The following is a 13,733-nucleotide window of genomic DNA, read 5'->3' as shown; positions in this document are numbered from 1 at the left end:
ATGAAAAGGAGGTGTCCAAGTGGGGGATAACCCCTGTAAGGTATATTAGAAAAAAGATTAGATTATGACATTAGATAAATAGACATTTAGGATGAAAATAAATTTGTGTTTCATACCACCCCTTTAATGAATAGGATCCCCCACTGGACTCTTATGCATTCAAACACAAGAGATTTAAAGGTTTACTGAAAGTTTTCCTACAAAAATCGATATAAATCACCAAGTTCAGACACCATTTTTAACATGACAGGTTCCCTTTAACATATTAGGAGCTTGTGTTCACTATGGGCTGAAAGCAAATATCCAAAGCTGTAGTCTATACACATTCCAAACAGTGACAACCTAAAGGGTAGAATGAATGGGATTATTCCTGATGGCTCCTTCTTCCCAGTAATGTGTCCAGCATGTCTGACAGCTGGTAATATCAGGAGCTGTGCACATCTGGGGTCCATCCAGCCGCTTCCTATAGTCTAGGACTGCACAGATGACGGGCACACTATGGGCACACTTGTTGCCCCCCAGGAGAGGCTAGGTGAGGCTGGCTGTGGTGCCTCCCAGAGCTGGGAGGTGTGTGAGGAGGGATACATATGGTTGGCTGGCAGGGCTGCGAGCTGTGGCTATATAACAGCAGAGTCCCGGCCACTTCGGAGGCAGACACAGACAGACGACCTGCTGCACCCAGTCCATAGATGCCAGGCAGGACGCTCGTCTAGAGGAGTCGATGCCCACAGACAGCGCCCGGCGTCCCAGGAGCTGCTGAGCCTCGGCACACTGCAGAACAGCCCGGAGCAGGGGCTACAGGTGGGTCACCGAGCACAGCACCCACTCTCATTCCCTGGCAGCCTATCATGGCTTCCACCACTTCCTAATGTTGCCCTTTACCAGACAGCTGGGGCTTCTGCCTGGTGATTGTATGGCATAATCTCATTGTGCAGCAGTCACCTTCGATCGTCTTCATCTATTTGCCTATTCTGCTACATACTATTCCTATGACAATGTTCACTCAGCAGAGCTGAGTTTGTTATCTGACACAGCTCATCACAGTAACACTGTGCTTCCTGTGGATTTACATAGGGCTGCAGCTAGATCTACTGCTTTCTTACAGTCCATTACCTTAATGCTAAGTTTGCATGCATGTAATGGATTTGTTCTCAAGGCTCATAGTCCTTTTATGCTGTATTATGTATATTATTTCTGATCATTACTTGTAATGACACTAGGTGTGAGACTATGAGGATTATGACAATGCGCAGACAATGCAGTCTGAAAGGGTTAAGGGAAAAACGCAGTTCTGCTACATCTATAATCACATCATTGACAGCAGCCAAGGAGAAAATGCTGGAGCAACATTGATTAAAGTTTTCCATTGTGTATTAGTGAGCTTGGGTTGACAAGCCATTATTAGCCCTCCCTAATGGCTGGTCTTGTGACCTGTAACTGGCAGGTGGGCACCGTAGAAGACGGATATAGTGGACAGGTGGGAGGGAGAAGAGACAAGATACCATTTACCAGTGGCTGCCTGCGCTACTTATCTATTTTATTATTATTTTATTCTATTGAAGGGAACTATGGCCAAGATTTGTTTATGGCCATTTATCTGTATTATAGTTGTATCTAAGCCCTACTCACAGCTCATCGCCGAACAGCTTCCCCATAGACGTAATGATTCTTCCCCCATTAGCGGAGCCACAGGGAAAACATGTAATGAGATATTGCTACAATAAAGATTTTTTCCATGGACTAGAGCATAAAATATTATGTCTGCTACATATGGGAGATTTTTTTTACTGATTTCATTTTATTTAAATTGGCTTGTTTCCAAAGATCTAACTATCACTTAAAATAATCTTTATAGTTTGCTACAATACTATGTCAGTGGTCAGTGTAAATACTTCCGATCCATCTTTCAGATTGTAATCTGGATGTTTTGGATCATTTTTGGTGGGTAAAACATTTTAAGAATAATTGTGAATAAAGCTTAATAGGGCTTATAAAATGAGATCTCTAAAAATGTTACTAACAAATTTCATTTGAAAATGCCTAAAATTTCCCTCGTTGCTTTAAAATAACACCGTTATAAATGCAGAGAAAAAAAAGGCTGCGACAAAAAACCTAAAAGGAATGAAATTATGCAGACATTTACATGTTTCTGCTGTTTAACTCTATGTGTACGTCTGTGTGTAAAAAAACAAACACAAAAAAACATAAATGTCATACTGTGAAAAGAAGAAAAGTATGGGAGGGTCAGAAAATCATTGAAGAGCTACATCTGGCACTTAAAAGAATCCTTATCTTTAGAACATTATAAGTTTCCAAGTTTCCTTTATGGAAACCGCTGTATATGCTTGATACGAGCACATAACCGCTAACGTTCCTGTATGGCCATATTACATAATATAAAGACCTAGGGCACAGTTTTATCATGAGAGGTTTAACTTAAAAGGGTGGTCCGGCATCCTAAATGTATTTTCCAACGATCTATTTGTGCCCCCTAAATACTTTTGCAATTTGCTTTATTACACAACACCCTACACTTTTCCCTATCTAGGTAATCTCTGTTTTTTTTTACTGTACTTCCGGTGAGGTTTCGTTTGAGAAGAGTCTCAAATGTAATATCACGGGAGGCTGGTGCTGCACTCATTCCCTGCAGCTTCCATCACCTCTCCTAGAACAGGACATCACAGGGGGCAGCCCTGCAGTTGTTCACTAGTTTTTCGCATCACCGCCCCCTTTGAAGACGTTCTGGATCCTGGATGCAGTGGAAGAAGTGAGTGCAGCGCCAGCACTCTACTTCTATCGCTGCCTCTGCAGTAACTTCTAACTGAAAGAAGATGTAGTCAGGGGCGGTGACAGAAGTGAGTGACACCAGCGCCGCCCCAAAGCTTCTAGCACCGCCCTCAAATAAATTGTCATCAGGGGGCGGCGCTGGTGTCACTCACAGTTTCTATCAGCACCGACTGATGATTCATTTGGTCCGTGGATTTTAAGGTCCCCATACACATTAGACTGTCTGCTGAATATGTCAGTATTGATGGGTTCATCTGACATTTGTTTAATGTGTATGGGGGCATTAAGATACCATGGCCCAAATTCAAATGGTACCTCTACATTTCCTATGGATATCTATCGTAATATTTCTACTTTATGTGCTGTAATGTAGACTAAATGCCCCCAAATATACTAGATAAGTCATCTGAACGCGCCAATATCGGCGGGTTGATGTCAAAGAAAATAAACATTGGTGAGCTTCATTTTAAACACCCAATCCATTTATTTTCTGGAAGATAAGTGGCTTACATACTTGTCTGACTGTTGCTTTCTCCACCCTCCTCATCGAGAGCACATGAATGTTTTTATTTTTTTCATTTATTTTACTTATATAGCGCCATCATATTCCACAGCATTTCACAGACAATATCAGCACTGTCCCCATTGGGGCTCTCAATCTACATTCCCTATCAGTATGTCTTTTGAGTGTGGGAGGAAATCGAAGAACCTGGAGGAAACCCATACAAACACGGGGAGAACAGTAAACCAACATTCATGTGTATTAGGGAGAGGCAGGTGTTGACCAAATCAATGTTCATCCAACAGCGTTTTTTGTCACAACCCAAAAACCATATTACCGTGTCCGGGAAGTTTCAAGGAACAAATATTCTCCAGTATATACTAACACTGCTACAATTTTTGAGCATAATATAGCTAGTACAGTTTTCCATGATCTATAAATAGACATATATGAGAAGACATTTTTAATGGGCGAGAGTTGGTCACAGCTTTATTACTTAAGACTGCTCAGCTGATAACAATCTCTGCGGACTCTTCTAAGTTCTCCATAAAAGAGCTTCTTCGAGACTCCTTTGCCTGGTGCTTATCTCCCTGCAAATATGAAAGATTAGGCAATTGACATTCCAACAGTTGGATCCTTCTTTTCCCCCATATTATCTTTCAGGAAAAAGTTAGGTGGACCCCAAATTAAGGGGGATTCAATCAACTTTTATCTTAAGCTAACCAATCAATGTTGCAAGCAACAGTCTTTTATCTTAAATAGTGATTTATAGTGATTTCCATCTTTAGATGGGATTGCCAAAGATAGCAGAGTACATCACAAAGCTTTCTTTCGGCAATCCAATGAAATTGAAGGAGCAGTGGTGCACATGTTCAGCCACTGCTCCATTCAGATGGGCGGCCCTATTCTTGGGGTTCCAGTGGTCGAACTCTTATCAATCAGCAAGTTATCACCCATTCTATAGATAGGTGATAACTTTTAAAGATGGAAAAAATTTTTTTTAATGCTCATAAGTATAAAAACCATGCAAAAAATAGGCTCCTGTAAATATTTTTTCTGTACCTCCCAGCAATTTGACCCTAAGTAGGAACAGGCTCCTGGCTAAAACCTCCAATTACCACCATACATCTTATCAAGCACTGCCAGCTGTGACTTCCATATAAAAACAAGACACTTCATATGACATAATAATAAAAATGAGAGAACAAAAATAGAGACAAACAAACCACTTTAATGAGGACCTTTCATTGGATTTCTTAAGTTGAGTACTTCATCTGTTTTATGCGGCTTCACTGATTCCGGAACAGTTTTTCTTTTTTTCTGTGCACTCCCATTCTAAAGATATACCCCTGGTAATAAAGAGCACCTACCCTTCAATCAACTGGGCATATATCACAGAACTTCTGTGGGCAATTGCCTTTTCTTCTCTATGAGGCTGGCCAATCAAAACATGGTGGAGTCATAAAGGGAAAAGTAAACTCCCACAGAGAAGATCACAGCTGTAGTCTCAGCTCAGCTTCTTCTCCTGAGAGGAAGTTTGTCTCATATGAACATGCTGAGAACGCTGCAGTCACCTTGTTTTGTTTGGCCGATATCATAGATGAGAAGAAGCAAACGTCCATAGAGAAGATCTGTAGTTTATATCCAGTTGATTGAAGCAAAAATTAACATATTGGGCGCTCCTTATTACTGGGGCAAAGCTTTGGAATGACGAGGCACAGGAAAAAAAAGGAAAACTGTTCCAGAATCATTGGAGTAGTGAGAATTGAAGAAGGTGCTCAGTTTAAACTAAAAAATCAAGTGAAAGGTTCTCTTTAACGTGGACTTGTTTTTTACAATATGAATAACCTTTCTTTTCCAATATTTTTATTGAAATTTTTAAATCGACATTACAATATGAATAACCTTTCAACCACTAACTACACTGAACAAAAATATAAACGCAACACTTTTGTTTTTGCTCCCATTTTTTCATGAACTGGAATCAAAGATCTTGGAAATAGTGCTAAATTCTCTGAAACACCTTTGGAGACGGCTTATGGTAGAGAAATGAACATTCAGTTCATGGGCAGCAGCTCTGGTGGACATTCCTGCAGTCAGCATGCCAACTGCACACTCCCTCAAAACATGCAACATCTGTGGCATTGTGCTGTGATAAACTGCACTTGTTAGAGAAGCCTTTAATTGTGGCCAGCCTAAGGCACACCTGTGCAGTAATAATGTGTCTAATCAGCATCTTCATATGCCACACCTGTGAGGTGGATGGATTATCTCTGGAAATGAGAAGTGCTCATTAAGGGCTCTTTCGCACGTTCGTGTCTTTAGTACGTGTTGTGATAGTTTCCACACGTATCGGAGACACTGACACACGTAGACCCATTTAAATGAATCCATGGGCAAAACACGCTGACATGTCCATTTTTGGACGACGGCACTGATCACCGGACCCATTCAAGTCAATGGGTCCGTGTAAACACATGCCATCCGTGTGACACATACTGGTGCTTGAGAATCAGCGGTACAGTTAACACTGTTCCCAAGCGTCGGGTGCTGAACACTGCCCTCACCATGGTTTCCTGCCGGTGCTGTGATCAGCACCAGTAGGGGCAATGATGAGAGTAGTAGTGTCTGCTCCCACAGTGTCCGAGATGGTTTGGGGTGAGCTGGACCGCAGAGTGAAGGCAAAATAGCCAACAAGTGCTAAGCATCTCTGGGAACTCCTTCAAGATTGTTGCAAGACCATTTCCTGTGACTACCTCTTGAAGCTCATCAAGAGAATGCCAAGAGTGTGCAAAGCAGTCATCAAAGCAAAAGGTGGCTACTTTGAAGAACCTAGAATATAAGACATATTTTGAGTTGTTTCACACTTTTTCGTTAAGTATATAATTCCACATGTGTTAATTCATAGTTTTGATGCCTTCAGTGTGAATGTACAATTTTCAAAGTCATGAAAATACAGAAAAATCTTTATATGAGAAGTTGTGTCCAAACTTTTGGTCTGTACTGTATATACCTTAACAACTTCAAATTCCTTAAAGGGGTTTCCCACCAACAAAGTACATTTTAAATAATAGATCTAAGAATAATAATAAGTTCCACAATTTAATGTGTTAAAAAAATGTTCCTGTGCTGGGATAATCTTATAAATGTGCCCCTGCTGTGTACTGTGTAATGGCTGTGTCTGACCATACAGGAACATAGTCTGATCATACCACATCTCCTGGGCAAAGGAGGAAGCAAAAGAAAATACAGATATTATAGCCGGGGATCGCAGTTGATTCTTTTTCTGAAGCAAAACATTTCACTGCCTGTTTTTAAGCAATGTTTTACCCCAAAGAAAGAATCAGCTGGAATCCCCTCCTGTAATGTCTGTATAATCTTTTGCGTCCTCCCCTGCCCAGGAGATGTGGTATGATCAGGCCATGTTCCTACATGGTCAGACACAGCCATTACACAGTGTATAGCAGGGGCACATTTATAAGATTATCTAAGCACAGGAACATTTTATTAAAACACATCCAATTGTGTGAACTTATTATTATTCCAAGATCTATTGATTAAAAATTCATCAAAATTAACTTTGTTCGTAGGAAAACTCCTTTAAAAAGGAGAAGGCTTATGAAGGTGAGAATAGTATGGGGTACCTTACCTCTCTTTACCTACTAATACTGCCTATCTCTTGGGCAAGTTGTGGCATGAGGGATGAGAAGAAAAGCTAAATGGTGGGCCACCTCTGTTGGCTTTCTTTCCTTGCTCAGAATATTGTACTTTAAACTTGTCTTTTTAAATATAAAATTAGTGTATTTTTAGTTAAAAACGAAAATTATGAAAATTGTCTTAAAACCTGCAAAAAAGTTAGTACCCAGGATACCAGATCTAAAGAAAATGCTTTGGTGAAATCAATGACTTTTTTTAATAGCATTCCAATTTCTGTTTCTAATATAAAATCCTACAGCAACAGAAGAAAACGGCAAAAGCAAAAAAAAACAATACAAATGACTAGAGATGAGGAAACCATTTTTGCTTGAAAGGGACACTAATCCTAAAGTCTTTCTTATCTACATTTGCTGGGTAGGTGAATGTTATCTACTGTTGTCAGTGAATAGTGGTTTCAGGTTGGAGATAAGCTGATTGTAGGGTTCTGCTATGTGATGGCTGATGTAATTCCAGAAATGAATATCTGACATCAGGATCGCTGAGGTCAATATACACGTGAGGATACATTTGTAACAATAATGCTATAGTGAGTCGTTAACATTCAAGAGACATGCCTGTATATGTAAAAATACGTTGGTTTTTTTTGAAACCTTGATTGTTTCTAACATTGCTTGTTTTTTATCCTTTCTTTCAATCCTGACTACTAATGACGGGCATATGCCTTTTTACACAGGGGAATGTAAGCCAAATTTTAGACCAACAGAAAAAATTTAATTAACAGCAAACAAGACAATTCTTGGCTATAGTGCAGCTGTAGCACATTTTTATACTGAAAATAATTGCCAACTTTTCCACGATTTCGTCATCAATTTTTTTAGTTAGCATGTATTGTCAATCACTAAGGACTCTTGGGGCCCAAATCATTAAGACTGGCATTTTGTATACCAGTCTTAATGAGAGGCATTCAGGAATAAGAAGAACCTACAGTGGTGTGAAAAAAGCATTTGTCCCCTTCCTGATTTCTTATTCTTTTGCATGTTTGTCACACTTAAATGTTTCAGATCACAAAACAAATTTAAATATTAGATAAAGATAACACAAGTAAGCACAAAATGCAGTTTTTAAATGAAGGTCTTTATTATTAAGGGAATAAGAAATCCAAAGCTACAGGGCAATGTGTGAAAAAGTGATTGCCATCCCTCCCTTAAAACATAAATTAACTGTAGTTTATCACATCTTTGGGAAGCTGAGTTCAATTTCCCTAGCCACACACAGGACTAATCCTCAAAAGCTAGACATCATGCTGCGATCCAAAAAAATTCAGGAACAGATGAGAAACAAAGTAATTGAAATCTATCAGTCTGGAAAAGGTTATAAAGCCTTTTCTAAAGCTTTGGGACTCCAGCGCACCACAGTTAGAGCCATTATCCACAAATGGCAAAAACATGGAACAATGGTGAACCTCCCCAGGAGTGGACAGTCAACCAAAATTACCCCAAAACGCAGCGACGACTCATCCAAGAGGTCACAAAAAAACTCACAACAACATCCAAAGAACTGCTGGCCTCACTTGCCTCAGTTAAGGTCAGTGTTCATGACTCCACCATAAGAAAGAGACTGGGCAAAAATGGCATGCATGGCAGAGTTCCAAGACGAAAACCTCTGCTGAGCAAAAAGAACATAAAGGTCTCAGTTTTGCCAGAAAACATCTTGATGATCACCAAGACTTTTGGGAGAATACTCTGTTGATTGACGAGACAAAAGTTTAACTTTTTGGAAAGTGTATGTCCCATTACATCTGGCATAGAAGTAACAAAACTTTTCAGAAATGGAACATCATACCAACAGTAAAATATGATGGTGGTAGTAAGGTGGTCTAGGGCTGTTTTGCTGCTTTAGGATCTCGAAGACTTGCTGTGGTAAATGGAACCATGAATTCTGCTATCTAACAAAAAATCCTGAAGGAGAAAGTGTGGCCATCTGTTCGTGACCTCAAGCTGAAGCTCATTTGAGTTATACAGCAGGACAATAATCCAAAACACACCAGCAAATCCACCTCTGAATGGCTTATGAAAAACAAAATTAAGACTTTAGAGTTGCCTAGTGAAAGTTCTGACCTGAGTCCGATTGAGATGCTGTGGCATGACCTTAAAAAGGCAGTTCATGCTCAGAAACCTTCCAATGTTGCTGAATTTTGCAAAGATGAGTCGGCCAAAATTCCTCCAGAGCGTTGTAAAAGACTCATTGCCAGTTATTACAAATGCTTGATTGCAGTTGTTGCTGCTAAGGGTGGCCCAACTAGTTATTAGGCTTAGGGTGCAATCACTTTTTCACACAGGGCCCTGCTGGCTTGGATTTCTTTTTCCTTTAATAATAAAGACCTTTTACTTGTGTTATCTTTGTCCACGGTCGGACTCTCTGGAAATCCCCTGTGGGCCTTTGCTGCAGACGAGAGGGGGGAAAAGAAGAATTAAAAAAGAAAAGCCTGCTATTTTTAGGGGCACAGGCCCTTTAAAATTGTAGACAGAGTATATGCAGGGACGTGAGCACGCAAGGTTCATTACATGAACCGCCACGTCGCACGTCTTGATGAAGCTGACATCGCAGGGGTATGACGTCACTGTCATGCACCAGCTGCAATGGGCGCACTCAAGTCAGCTGCCAGCCGCCTCTGCTAGGTTGGCAGCCATTTTAAAACGAGTGTGCCGGATCTAAGAAGAGGACAATACACGGCGCCGGGAGTTCAGGAAGGTGAGAGGAATCTTCTTTTTTTGTTTTTCTTTTATGTAAGGATGCAGAATGGGATAGGAGCCAGGATGGATATATGAAGGGGGCAGGCTGGACACATGGGGGCTGGGATGGATATATGGGGGGCAGGCTGGACACATGGGGGCCAGGGATGGATATATGGGGGGACAGGCTGGGCACATGGGGGGCAAGGATGGATATATGGAGGCCAAGATGGATATATGGGGGGGCCGGCGGGACACCTGCGGGCCAGGATGGATATATGGGGGGGGGGGGCTGGACCCATGGAGACCAGGATGGATATATGGGGGGGGGCAGGCTGGACATATGCGGGCCAGGATGGATATATGGGGGGTAGGCTGGACATATGGGAGCCGGGATGAATATATGGGGGGCAGGCTGGACACATGGGGGCTGGGATGGATATATGGGGGGCTGGATACATGGGGGCTGGGATGGATATATGGGATGGGCAGGCTGGACACATGGGGGCCAGGATGGATATATGGGGGGGGGGCAGGCTGGACACATGCGAGCCAGGATGGATATATGAGAGTGGGCAGGCTGGACACGGGGACCAGGATGGATATATAGGGGGGACAGGCTGGACACATGGGGGACCAGGGGTGGATATATGGGGGCAGACTGGGCACATGGGGGGGCAGGGTGGATATATGGGGGGCAGGCTGGGCACATGGGGGGGGACAGGGTGGATATATGGAGTGCAGGCTGAAAACATGGGGGGCCAGGGATAGATATATGGGGGAACAGGCTGGGCACATGGGGAGCGTGGATGGATATATGGAAGCCAGGATGGATATATGGGGGGCAGGTTGAGGGACACACATTATTAGTTTATGGTGGCAAGTGGGGAACATAATTACTTTAGGGTCCAATTAAGGACATTATTACTTCTGTAGTACAATTTACTTTTTAGGAAACTGTTTTCCATGGGGGGGACAAAAGGGAAGTTCTGTTACTGTGCAGGGCGGCACTATGTTGCTTTTTTTCTTAATCTGGTGCAGTGTAGAAGTCAGGAAAAAAGTGGGGAATGTGATCTAGAAGTGATCAGCTATTGATAACTATTATTTTTTCATGGCTGGAAGGAGTGATGGCGGTCTGTGCCAGATGAAGAAGAAAAGTGAAGATGAAAGACTCCACCTAGAGACGTTACTGGTGAAACAGTGTATTACATGTACACTTACACTATAATAGTATATACAGAGCTCCTGTGTATGTCACTGGTGACCACTATATTGACTGTACTTTATATACAGAGCTCCTGCGTATAATGTCACTGGTGATCACTGTATTACCTATACACTGACACTATGCACAGAGCTCTTGTGTATAATGTCACTGCTGATCACTGTATTACCTGTACACTTACACTATACACTGTATACTATATACAGAGCTCTTATGTATAATTTCACTGGTGGTAATAACAGTGTGGTTTTTATTCATGATCAGTATTGTAGTATATGGTTACTATGTGGTGGTAATATGTAATCTGGTCATGGTGTGGTGGTATTTGTCGCTTGTATGTGCATTATTCTGTCACTATATGGTGGTAGTATGTGGTCTGGTCATGGTGTGGCGGTATTTCTCCCTTTATGTGGTATTATTGGTCTTGGTATAGTGGATTGTGTTGTGTATGGTGGTCATTTGTTCTCCTTGATAATAATTAGAAGAAGACTCTTTATTTCCATTAGAGATTAAATATTTGGAAATCACTTACAGGGGTTCTCCAGTGAAAACAAGTAATCTCCTCTCCACAGGATAAGTGATAAGTTATTGATTGGTGGGGATCTGACTGCTGGGACACGCACAGATTGGCAGAATGTGGAGCTTTTATCCCCATTAGATTGGAGCAGCATATGCTACTTGACCATTCATTCCCCCAGTGGCTGTGAGTGTTTGTTCTTGTTTCTTTTCTGGAAGCCCCCAAAGAGAATGGTCAGACATCCCACCAGCCTCTGCTATTTAAAATGTCCTGCCAGGGATAAAACTTCTCCATTTTTACGATCGGTGCGGTTTCCAAAGGTTGGACCTAAATGATCAATAAAGTTATCACCTATCCTGTGGGGCCCATGAATTGGTAATAACTTGTTTTAACCAAAGAGCCCCTTTAATGCAAACTACAGTAATTGTACATCTCAGATATAGTGGCGCACAATATATGTGCAGGAGCCGCCTGTGATTTACAGTCTACGCCGGTTGCATGGATTTATATAGTGTGACCAAGTTGTCAGGCACTTTCCAAGTGATGCTGAAATCGCTTGGAAAGCGCTTGTCAACCCGCATGCGGAAATGCAAGTGAAGAACACTTCACATCCGCAAATCCCTGGCAGGAAAACGCATGTACAATCCGCATGTACAATCCGCATGTACAATCCGCATGTACAATCCGCATGCGTTTTTTCTGCCAGGGAGATGCAGAAATGCTCAGGAGAAAATCTGGAGAATTTCTGCATCGTGGGCACATAGCCTAATATTTTGTCATTTTACTTGTTGCATTGTTGCATTTTTATGAACAAATTAATGTCAAAAAGGATCCATGGCATAACTGGTACAAATGGAAGCAGAGAGGCCTCACTTATTATTATGGTTATTATGGGGCCCATCTGGGTTCCGCTGTTTTTAGAATGGAAATAAAAGTACATCATGCTGAACCGGTTACATGAAGGAACACAGGCAGACCCCATAATAATCGATGGGTTTCCTTTTCTTCTTTTTGCATCAGTTACCCAATGGATCTATTTTTTGTCTGTTCCTAGAAATGGAACAGACAAATGGAATGCAAAAGTGTCAAAACAGCAGTGTAAGCACAGTCTTAGTTGCACGTGCAACTGCTGACATTCATTTTCCTTAGTTTTAGATTGTATATAGAGTATTGTGTACAATAAAGTGCCAGACAGAACAGTTTATGAGACACCGGATCATTTGCTTCTTATACCAGCTCACTATTTATAGCAGGCGGCTTATTTCAGGTTCAGAGAGACTTGTGAAGCACAATAGTATAAGGACTGCACACTTGACAGATTTCTATGTTGCATTGTGTCCATTGTTTGCTGCAACCAGCAAATCATTACTGTACATTTAAGGCTATGTGCCCATGACGCGCCCCAAGGGCAATGGGGTACTCGGCAGCCGGGCCTTTGGATGCTGGTGGGGGATAACACGGTGGCTGGCCCGGTCCGTGGCCCAGGGCGGTCAACCAAAAAGGGGGATTTGTAACTTGGATAGGAAAAATAAAATAAATAGTTTGTGACGCCACCTGTGGTACCTGGTAAGGATTACCAGCGCTGCTGCAGACCTCCCGGGGGTGATGGGATGGCAGCTGAGGTGTTTCTGCTCCCCACAGGTGGAACGGGCCCCCGGGGCAGTGTGGAGTTTGATGTTGGTGATGCTGGGACTTGTAGTGCAGGTGGATGGCGCAGCAGGAGTAACTGACAGACAGGGGATTCGCTTCAATACCTTTACTGGTGCGGATGTCAGGTACGGTCCAGGGAACTCAGTAGGATGGGTGCACTTCAGGACTTCTCCCCAGTGAGCGGGTATAAGGCCTCCTGGTCCATGTCTGCCTCTCTGTATGCTCCTGGCCAGCCTGCAACTGGGCCTAGCTTATGTGTCGTGCTGTTCCTTCACCTGTCGCTCGGTAGTAGGACCTTCTGCTGGCAACCACTATCCCTGGTAACGCTGGGGCCTTCATGGTTCCTGGTCCTGTAATTGGTCTAGCTTCAGGTCAGCCAGGATTTGTAGTCCTCCTGGGATGCCGGTGATCCCTGCTGGGTATAAAGGGGCCCTGTAGGCGCGGACCCGGTGTCCGGTTTGTATATCGGGGTGAGCCTATGATGCTCCTCTGCCCCCTAAACTCCTCTCTCCTCTTGCCGTTGACCACACTCGGGGCCCTCAGAACTCAACTCGTGCTGTAGGCCTTTGCTCGCCTAAGCACAGCAGCCAGCGTGCTGCCTCTTCGCTGCTCTCAGCATCAGCACGCTCTCCAGCAACTACTCTGACTAAAACACTGAACTGC

General features: G+C 42.6%; 1 protein-coding gene across 5 annotated transcripts in view; it reads left to right on the top strand.

The window, feature by feature from the left end:
- Positions 1-390: 390 nt before the first annotated feature.
- Positions 391-13,733, top strand: part of C2CD4C (C2 calcium dependent domain containing 4C) — a 104,517-nt gene continuing 91,174 nt past the window's right edge. For 4 of the 5 annotated variants that reach the window (XR_012256398.1, XM_073660711.1, XM_073660713.1 and 1 more), the window contains exon 1: positions 393-801. The gene's annotated coding sequence lies outside the window, so the exon portion shown is untranslated. Of the gene's footprint in view, positions 802-13,733 lie in introns of all 5 variants that reach the window. The other variant, XM_073660714.1, reaches the window with a different exon arrangement.

This window comes from Phyllobates terribilis, unplaced genomic scaffold, assembly GCF_046119375.1.
Source record: "Phyllobates terribilis strain yellow unplaced genomic scaffold, ASM4611937v1 Scaffold_1__5_contigs__length_1240528914, whole genome shotgun sequence".
Taxonomy (NCBI): domain Eukaryota; kingdom Metazoa; phylum Chordata; class Amphibia; order Anura; family Dendrobatidae; genus Phyllobates; species Phyllobates terribilis.
Note: the sequence above shows the minus strand (reverse complement) of the source record. Positions and strands in the feature narration are given on the sequence as shown.